The 11307-nt window shown below is 31.3% G+C and overlaps 1 long non-coding RNA gene across 6 annotated transcripts; it reads right to left on the reverse strand.

Annotated features, from left to right (window-relative positions):
* On the reverse strand, positions 1–5456 carry LOC142632191 (uncharacterized). 6 transcript variants are annotated; one of them, XR_012843751.1, is made up of 5 exons: positions 5109–5456; positions 3672–4881; positions 2771–3574; positions 2588–2658; positions 2–953 (listed from the first exon to the last, which is right to left on the reverse strand). It is a non-coding gene; the product is annotated as an uncharacterized LOC142632191 (long non-coding RNA). The 6 variants fall into 6 exon arrangements; XR_012843748.1 differs by lacking the exon at positions 2–953 and adding an exon at positions 1001–2308; XR_012843749.1 differs by having other exon boundaries at positions 1–953; positions 2588–3574.
* Between the last annotated feature and the right edge of the window lie 5851 nt (positions 5457–11307).

Consider the following 11307-nt stretch of genomic DNA (forward strand, 5'->3'; position numbering starts at 1 on the left):
CTTTTACAACATTACAGATGTCACTTTCTTGATGTTTATATTTTTATTATTTATATATACTATAAAATCGAAGATGTATAACTTTATGTGCTCTTTAATTGTTTTTATGAAACATCTACGACTTAGTCATAGTTGTGTGTTTATTGTGGTGTCTAAGGTTGAAAATAGGGTGACTATATAATTAGCAAGTTATGCAAAAAATCCAATCCAAAGATTATTGACAATTTTAAAATTTTCAATAAACACTTGAATTGAAATTACAGATTGAGTATGAAATAGTCATCAATCAAGGCTATAACACCATGTTTTATATTTTTTAGGCATTTTCATTAGATCCACGTGTGCGGAGGTGTCTCAAATGTCTGTGTCCGACACGGGTATAACCACCCCAACTAAAGAAAATGACTGTACTGCCCTCAAAACTTAAAAATGATCAAAATACCCCTGAAACCATAAAAATGATTAAAATACCCTCAAAACTTAAAAATTGACCAAAAATACCCCCCTAAAACTTGAAAACAACCAAAATTACCCCCCAAAACTCTCTAAAATTAGAGTTGTATTTTTTGTATACTTATTGAAACTTAAAAGATGATAAGTTATCTAAAAAAGCTATCTAGCATGTACTGTTTTCAATAAGTTTGGTGTGAGCTCAGAATTTCAAAATAATTTTATGTAAAAGTTCAATGTTACATTGATGGTTTCCCTTTCTTCTTCTTGCTTTTTTTCTTTTTTTAAGGCTAAATGAAATTACTAAGATAGTTAGCTTTAAATGAAACTTCAATGCTAAACTTTTCAATTAATTAAAAATTATCTTTCAGTTAGCACTATTGGCAGGGCACAGTCCAAGAGCTCCCTAACTTATCATTCCAAGGGTCCAATAAGAGCATAGTAAACTTGAGAGAGCTCCTGCAATTTGGTGCATTTCTCAATCTGACGAATCACCTTCAAGACTACATAAGATGCATATAAAATAGCTTAACATCACTTCAAAGTTTCTAAACAGATAATTTCACAAATATCTCCTATGCATTTCCAAAATCAAAACAAAAATAAAATATATTTAAAAATCTAATATGTATAGATCAATGTTAAGATTATACACACTCCCAAGTTTAAACCAAAATCAAGAAATTCAGAGCTTCACAACAAGTGCACAAGATTCTACAGAATAATGTTACTTTGCTTTTACATAACAACGTTTGAAAACTCAACAATACAAATTTAAATAAAAAGAATGTGCAAAGCTAATATTAACATGTCCACTTGCAGGTTAGCAAAATTAACAATATTGTTACATGAATGGCTCAATGACATAATCAAGCCATTTCTAGGCAGAACACAAAGCCAAATTAACACTTACTAGTTAAGGAAAAAAAGTTTGTAAGCAGCACTTACTAGTTAAGTAGCGCTCTTAATTTTCCTGTTAATATTCTTTTTCACTCTTAGTTATCTTGCCTAATTAACATTTAAACACAAATAATCCATTTAAATGCTTAGACGTTAGAATACTAAAGGAAATAAATTAAAATTTAATATTTCAATTTATGTAATTTATTTGTGTATCAATTCTTTGGACTAAGCACTAAACATAACAAATTGCATTAGAAAATGTTCTCAACAGCATTTGCCTGAGGGTCTTACTCTCTTTGTTTCATATGAAAAAGTTTCTACGAAATAACATAAGCATATAATGTTATGATGGTATGAATATGAAAGTAAAAAATGAAATTTGTATGGAAATTGCAAAGCTGCTCCAACTGATGCTTACTAAAAAAAAAAAACTAAGTGGAGTTCATCATCTTTCTTTTAATTACAAAGATGATTGATACTAGCCCATAAATCTATAATTTCCCATCTTCATTGGGGTTGTAGACTTCGGCATTAAATATACAGGATATCATTGTTAAAACTCTCTTATCAAAATTTAAAACTATAAATCAGATTCTTCATAACTACCTAAAACGATTGAGAAACAAAGGGTGACACCAATAATTATAAGGAGATGAACATGTAATGGAATCTAAACTCTTTCTCCAGGCTTAACTTGTGCCAAATGGCTTACAAACTGACAATTTCATGCATGCTGCTCTTATTACTAGTAATAAAATGACAAAACAAAAAATGTTGTAATAGAATTATAAACCTGAAATTGATAGAATACTTTAAAAAAGCTTCCCTTTGGTGGAGAACACAATCAAAAAAACCTTGATTACGAAGGCAAAGTGTTGCATGACTGGCATTTGCCACATTTTGAAGTTGGTGACTTCCAAGCACGCACATTTTCACATCCAAATAACTCAAGGAACTACAAGGTCAACATAATTATAAGTTATCCAAAACTTTCAAATGGGAACTTGCATGATTATTATTGTTATTTTTTTTATAATACTCTAAACCTGCAGCTAATAGAGTGACACTCTGCATTACATACCGCAATAACAATATAGACACACCAGATTGCCATAGAACATAGTACATAACCAATGGGCAAACTTGCCATTGTTTGAATGACCTGAGACTCATCACCTAATATTGTAAGCATAAATAAATACATTAATAGATTGCCATAAAACATACTACATACCCAATGGGAAAACTTGGCGAGTTTTCAATCACCTATTGATGTGGTGGAAGTGGAAGGCATGGTTGCAAATGCTTGCAAAAAAAAAAAAACCATATTTGTAAATAAAACAATTTTATTATTGAAAAAACCAAGGAACATATTAACAAATCAATTTTCACATTAAGAAAATCAATTGGTTATCACCAGGAATATGATGATAGAGAAGATCCTTCACAAAGCAAAACCCAAGTTGTTAAACTTTGAATCAAAACTTCAATGAGCAATGCACAATTTACTGTCAACCTACCTGCCAAAAGTTGGGGAAACTTAGACACAAAGCTTGAGAATATATAGATATCTATGGGAAGATAGGTCATAATTGGGATCCTAAAGTTGACAGAACTATAACATCGCAAATTTTTTTTTTTTTTTTTTTCTTTCTTTTGAGAAGCCAATGACACATAACCCTGTGCATCAAAATCAGGCACCAAGACATTTTATTCCTCAATTTGCATTCCATGGGAACAAACTTAACTAATTTCCTCTAATTTAACCATATATATACGCATAGAACCACGGCAAGCATGTAGAAATCACAAAAAATTATAAATTATAACGTTGAGAGGAAATAAATAAAAAATACGGACAGAGTAAACTAATAATGCAAACCTAAAAGAAAAAACAATTGGTTGGATTTGTTGCTCATACAAAAGCTTGATGATATATTGTTTTGGCATGGAAAATGGTTTTGGACCTATAATTAGGCCAGGTGCTAATGAATTACTAGCATTAGTAATTTAGTATTCTCTTGAGAACTTTGCAAACATTATGTCAAAAGAGAAACAAAGCAAGTGACTTTAGGATATAATTTAAAATAATCATAATGGGACTAAATCCTTTCTACCATACTTCCACTTGTGGATTGAGGAAGGGTGCTTGCCAATGGTAATATAGCAGATGCTGATATGACAAGGAATGAATCAAATTTGATGGCTGGGAACTTGAACTCTGCACATTAAAGAAAACAAAATTTAATGTAGCCACTACATGAACAACTGACTATATAGGCAAGAGTAAGGGTGTTTAGGGATGGCTAAAGCAAAACCTGGTTGCCAGGAACAATATTTGGGGTAGACGACTGGTTACTTCCACCTTTTTCTTTCTTTGAACTTTTCTCATGACAACTCTTGATCTGATGTTTACCACTGGGAGCGTGATCCTTTTTCTTCAGCCCATTTAAATTTAGGTTGATCAAATTATCTCCAATAATTAATTCATTATTGCCATCTTTATCTTTAAGTACATTTGCGTCTTCAATATCCTTTTTATCAAATAAAGGAATGAAGGGTTCTTAGCTTGTTGCTTCTAAAAATAAATCAGCAAGCCTCCTGCATTTCCCTCTTTCATGGCATTTCTCCTCCTTGAACACAAATAGTTGAAATAATCTAATAAAAGATAACCCAAATTTTCTCGACCCTCTACTTGGCTACTCATAAAGTTTTTGTTGAATCCCATACTTATAGGCCATATCCACTTCAATGGCTTGGGTAGCAGTTACTTTTCTTTTTGAGGGCAACATGTGAGCTTGTTCATGAGGTACAAGATCATGACCATGCTCCTTTTTAAAAGCTCACAAAGGTAGAACTGTTGGGTGACTTTGCTTAAAAACCAAAACTTAAGTTTGACTCTCCTGGACTTCCAAAGTATTTGATTTGCGGGCTATTACATTTGTGTGTGTAGGGATAAATGTACAAACTATAAAGGTCGGCATCTTTCAAATTTGCTTAAGAGCAAGTTGAACTGTATGCTTAATTTGTAATTGTGTATGGCATGTGCAAGCTAAAACATAGTTGTCACATTGTCATAGAAAGAAGCATTTAATTTTTTTGATAGGTAGAAAGAAGAACTTGAATTATATTTTAGATTTGCTCATCTCTCATATTAGAAGCTCTTAATCTATTGAATAGAGCCCCAAGTTATTATAAAGACTCATCATTGTATGTAATAACTTGAAGATTTAATATTATATAGACTACAGTACAAGATGTTGAAACCACCTATATGAGAGGAAAACAAAAGATAGGATGGATAGACAAGATAGCTAGCAATGGTAAAACATACTTTCAGGATGAATTTCTCACCAAGTGTGCCTTAAAAAAATCAAATCAAATAAAAAATTAGAAACTTGAAACTATAATGCTTTAAGTTGATGATACTTACATATTTGGCACCGAAATATGAAACCAGTACAAGAGGAATGAGACCAATTTGTCATAACAGTCGCCTCTCTAGTCTTTCTCCTTGAGACATGGTTTCTGGGAACAAAATTTTCAACAGGCTCGATGAAGGAACAGGTAGTGAGGGCATACGAAGAAATTGAAAGGCGAAATACCCAAACCAAATTAACCCAAAAATTAAAAATAGATGCACAAATCTTACACAAAACCCAGAATATGAAATACCGAATCAAATCTAACCATAAGTAAAACCCAAATCAAATAAAAAGAAACACAGTTTCTCAATTGCCCATAAATATTCTTACCGATAGCAATGGCAGAAGGTTTGCGGTGCAGCTGCTGTGTAGTAGGCTGATTGTTGTAGCACATTGCCTCTCAAGGTTCTCGTTCAGCAGAGCTTGAAAGTTGAAACCTCTTCGGTTTTTTGTTGTTGTTTTGTTTTATACTCTAACTAGATTAGCCGGTAACTGGTATCCCTACTAAAATTAATGGATTGAAGGAAGTCATATGAAAAGTTAAGATTTGAGTGAGTACCGTATCCCAACAAAAAGAGAGAGTACGGTAGAATGACCCATATATATACAGCTTTTACATAAAGATTCCCTTTACAAAGCCACTTTTTTGGCCTTTAACAAACAACATTACACTGCTTTGATAATTTTCTAGCATCTTCCGCAAAGTAGGGGGTGACTCCAGTTATGTCCCCTTCTCCTGCAGTGCATTGACCTGAAAAGTAAGTCTACGTGATTTCTGCCCAATCATGTGGGAGGTGAGGCAATTATCATTTTTTTATCTTTTGATGAAATCTGATCAGTTTTTTTTTTTTTTTGGTATATTAGGTAAATATAACACATTGTAATAAAAATTAGAATAATATGATTCACCTTAAAAGAAAACATTAATCAAACATACAAAAAAAATAATAATATAATATATTTGTAGAGATACAAAGATAAAAAAAATATTTATAAAATTTTTTTTTTAATAGATAATACTTGAAATAATTGTTATTTTTTATATATTACATCTCATTACATAATATTTATTTATTCTCACATATTGCGTAAGTTTACAGCTTTTATAAATTGCCACATTGCTAGGTCAATTTGGTTATATTGGATTTGATGAAGAAACTTTTTGAGAAGTTGCCCCGCAACATAATTTGCTGCCTATATGATTATCAAAAAAATAATTTGTTGCCTTTATTTTCTGTATTTTAAAACTAAAGTTATTTAAATGATTGAGGTCTAAAGACAAGGAAAATGGTAGGATCATTATGTCTATATATATGTGTGTATAATTCTTTTTTTCTCTAAACAAAATCTTGGACTCATATTCTATTAGAAATATAAACATATGGTGGAATATACATATAGAAATATAGACTAGTCTTAGAGATATATCCAATAATATAAATAGCTATTGGATTAATATTTTGAGAATTCAAATATATGAATATTCTACCATATGTTTGTATTTCTAATAGAATATAAGTCCAAGATTTTGTTTAGAGAAAAAAAAAAAGAATTATTTTAGCTTTGTGAGAGAGATTTCTTTGAGTGCATTTGGGATTACTTAGCAGCATAGCTAGCAATAATTGCTTAGAAAAAAGAGCACATATGGCCCTGACAATGACAGTAGAGGGAATTATTATTCCGAAAAGGAAGAGGGGCACATTAGAAAGGGAAGATACAGAGCATCAACGTTATAATATGATAAAAAGGATCACCAGCTAGGAACTTATGAAATCCATTATAGTAAGATTCGTTTGAATAATTTGACATGTGATTCATGTCAACTTTATTTTAGATGTCTATAGCAAGTTGAAACTCAATGATAGAATTCATATTAGTACGTTCACACCTAACTACCAGTTGGTTTTTGATAGGCCAAAAACGTATTGACCTCTTGTGATAGATTAATTTATTAATTAGTCAAGTTTAATTAATTAATTAAATTAACATGCAAACGCGTGGTAGCACAAGTTGGTTATGAACAGCTAGGGCTCGACTTGATAAAAAGCTCATTCATTTTTGTTTGTTTATAAATAAGACAAGTTTAAGTCTTAGTTTTAGGCTCGTTTAATAAACAAGCCGAGCCCAAGCAAAAAAATTTGTTCACAAACAAGCTCGTGAGTTATTAGGCTTGATACAAAACAATTCATATATAGACTCATTTATAAGTTTATATGTGTTAGGTAAATATACTCATTATACATATCTTAATAATGACATGGTCAACATGGAATCACTACCCAGTACCTTAATTTTTTCTTTCCCTCTAAACTGACCAAGAACCATTTTAGACTATAGTTACATTTAAATATAAATTAATTAATTAAGTGAGCCACATATGATCCTTCTATATAAATCATCTAAAGTAAACTTATGAAACATATTAGTATTTTGTCATTATTAATAGTTACAAACAAGTATTTTTCTAGTTTTTCACCATCTAATGTGAATGTAAAAATTTTATTTTGAACAATTGATGAAGCTATAGACAGGGAATGATGAATGAATGAATTTAATTATGTAAAATTTTAATTTGAATAATGACTAATCATAAGTAGGACTAGATGCATGATAAAATGAGTATACTATTTTTTTTCCTAATTTTAGAGATTTAAGCATTTAATAGTGTAATTTTTTAGACCTCATGCTCAAAGACTTGACTTGAGCTCGAGTTTGAGCTTGGCTTGACTAATTAATCAATCCAAGCCAAGCCAAACTCAAACTTTTTGGCTTTCCCATGAGTTTAAGTTCAAACACTATTTTAAGGCTTGTCACGAGTTTAAGCCAAGTTTGAGCTTTTGAATTTTCCTGACGAGCCTTGAACATACACTACTCGACAAAACTCGGTCCGTTTACAACCCTAGCTCAATAGGACCCCAAACATGGTGGATGAACCATGGCCGTGCCATTAGAGTGTGATTGACTGCCTTGACACTTCCTGTTCGAGGCATCAAATTGTAGAGGATCGTTCTTGGCTTGGCATGGACGTACTACTGTCTAATTTTATTCATAAAAACAAAATTGAATACTCTAGTTGAAACTTCATAATCAATACTCTAGTTGTTGCTCTAAAAAAAAAAATACTCTTGTTGTTGTTAGCATACTGACAGGTTCATTTGTTGAATCAAGAGGCAATCAATGGATCTTTAATGAGTTATTTTTAATAGTGGAAGTGCTCTTGGACAAGAAGCATTTTTTCACTTTATTTGTTTGTCATAGCTATGGAAGTTATCTCCAAGCTCATTAGCTGGCTAGCTGGTACGAAAGATAACTTCAAATAACATCCAAAAAGGTGGATTTCAATCATTTTTGTTTTGTAGATGACCAAATGCTTTTTGTTGCAGCGGATGAAACTGCCATCCTTGCAGTTCAGAGAGTTCTCTTGCAATCCAAACACATCTTTGGTTTGGTGGTTAATCAAGCTAAAAGTGAGGGTTTTTTTTTTTTTTTTTTTCCCTCAGTTGTATTTGATGTAATGAAGTAGAGAATTATGTCCATCTTGAACTTCAAGACTTGAGAAAGTTTAGCTGCCCAAGTATTTAAGACTAAAAATTTCATTGTGCTCCTGGAATATGTGGACTATAATGCTCAAGTTGATTATTTTAAAAATAGGATGCGCGTGACCACAATGAGTCGTTATAGTATTTTCTAAGACCTCATAATATTAATGAAAAGTTAAGATTTAAGTGGTTACCGAGAGAGTACGGTAGAATGACCCATATATACACTCTTTCATAAAGATTCCCTCTACAAAGCCACTTTTTTGGCCTTTAACAAACAACTTTACACCGCTTTGATAATTTTCTAGCATCTTCCGCCAAGTAGGGGGTGACTCCAGTGATGTCCCCTTCTCCTGCAGTGCATTGACCTGAAAAGCAAGTCTACGTGATTTCTGCCTAATCAGGTGAGGCAATTGTCATTTTTTATCTTTTGATGAAATCTGATCAGTTTTTTTTTTTTTTTTGGTATGTTAGGTAAATATAACACATTGTAATAAAAATTAGAAGAATATGATCCACCTTAAGAAAATATTAATCAACCATACAAAAAATAATAATATAATATATTTGTAGAGATAAAAAGATAAAAAAAATATTTATAGAAATCTTTTTTAATAAATAATATTTGAAATAATTGTTACTTTTTATATATTATATCTCATTGCATAATATTTATATATTATCACATATTGCGTAAGTCTACAGCTTTTATAAATTGCCACGTACATTGCTAGGTCAATTCGGTTATATTGGATTTGATGAAGATACTTTTTGAGAAGTTGGCTCGCAACATAATTTGCTGCCTATATGATTATCAAAAAAATAATTTGTTGCCTTTATTTTCTGTATTTTAAAACTAAAGTTATTTAAATGATTGAGGTCCAAAGACAAGGAAAATGGTAGGATCATTATTTATATATATATATATGTATGTATGTATAATTCTTTTTTTCTCTAAACGAAATCTTGGACTTATTTTCTATTAGAAATATAAACATATGGTGGAATATACATATATTTGAATTCTCAAAATATTAATCCAATAGCTATTTATATTATTGGATTAATCTCTAAGGCTAGTCTATAACTTTTTATATTATTGGATTAATATTTTGAGAATTCAAATATATGAATATTCTACCATATGTTTGTATTTCTAATAGAATATAAGTCCAAGATTTTGTTTAGAGAAAAAAAAAAAGAATTATTTTAGCTTGTGGTTTTGTGAGAGAGATTTCTTTGAGTGCATTTGGGATTACTTAGCAGCATAGCTAGCAATAATTGCTTAGAAAAAAGAGCACATATGGCCCTGACAATGACAGCAGATGGAATTATTATTCCGAAAAGGGAGAGGGGCACCTTAGAAAGGGAAGATACAGAGCATCAACGTTATAATATGATAAAAAGGATCACCAGCTAGGAACTTTATGAAATCCATTATTGTAAGATTCGTTTGAATAATTTGACATGTGATTCATGTGAACTTTATTTTAGAAGTCTATAGCAAGTTGAAACTCAATGATAGAATTCATATTAGTACGTTCACACCTAACTACCAGTTGGTTTTGTCCATATTCAGCAAAAGAATAAAAAAAGGTTTTGTCCATAGCTACAGACAACGGGAAAGCTTTCCCACATGGCCACGTTGAATAGCCATACACTTTCTCAAGATATAGACAATTGAAAGGCAGAGGAGAAAAGAAAATGAAGGGTCCTTAAGAAAAGAGCAGTCGGTCCATTTTTTGTTTTGTCTCACACATACATACTTCAGATCATTTCCTTTAATTTGGCTCTCATCCTTTTCCTTTTTTTATTTTTACCTGCATCATCCTTATCCATAGACGGGTCACGGGATCACTTGTTATTAGAATTATGGTTAAGTGATTAAACTTACCATTTCCTAATAACTTAAACTTTTGGGACAGTTGGTAATTTAACATGGTATCAGAGCAGGAGATCCTAAGTTCAATCCCTGTCTTCACTCTACCTCTCATTTAAAATGTTAAATTTTCACTTGTTGGGCCCCCACTTACTAAGGGGAAGTTTAGGCCCATAAGTGAGGGGGAGTGTTAGAATTATGGTTAAGTGATTAAACTTACAATTTCCTAATAGTTTAAGCTTTTGGGACAGTTGGTAATTTAAGTTTTTGGGAAATAGTAAGTTTAATCATTTAACCATAATTCTAACACTTGTAAAGCAAACAGGAGCATGAACACACAAAGGCAAAAAGCGTTTTGTTGGTGCCGACACTAGGGGCTGTGTGGTTAGCACTTAGTAGAAAAAAGCACCTTTTTTTTTTTGTTTTTATTTTCAGTTTTTAGTAGATTCCACTGCTAAAAAAAATTGGTTTGGCTTTAGTTTGTATTTGGTTTTCATTTTCAATATTTTAAAAGTTGAATTTGAATACAAAAGATGTTCGTTTTCTATGAATATGAATATAGCGGCATACTTATAAATATTGTGAAGAAAAAAAGGTTACTATTTTTAGTGATGTGATGTGTGTGAGTGAGAAAAGTTACTTTAAAAAAAAATAGAAAACAATGATCAAACCTAGGTATGATGTATTCTATACCTAAATTATGTATTCAAAAAATTTACCAAACACTACTAAATGTGAAAATAAATGTTTTTTTTTCTATATTTAAATTTTGAATTTGAATATAGGACAAAGAAAATGAAAAAGAAAATACACCACTTTTTGAAACCAAGCAAGCCTAGGCCACTGGATGATGGAGGATCAAGGATTGACATTAAGAACCACAGTAACGGGTTTTATTTTTTAATTATTATGTGTGTGGTTATAACAATATTCTCAATGTTGGAGAATTCCACTTACTTTCGCTTAATAACAACGGAAATTTTGGTTGGTATGTTCATTGGATAAATCTTGTGCAATTTTTTGTGGCAGAAGAAGGACTCATGTTCATTTAGCCATGCAAAACATTGTGTCCCTTGTCTTTTCCTTTAAAGATAATTTGCATTTAAAGAAT

This window comes from Castanea sativa, chromosome 4, assembly GCF_040712315.1.
Source record: "Castanea sativa cultivar Marrone di Chiusa Pesio chromosome 4, ASM4071231v1".
Classification (NCBI taxonomy): domain Eukaryota; kingdom Viridiplantae; phylum Streptophyta; class Magnoliopsida; order Fagales; family Fagaceae; genus Castanea; species Castanea sativa.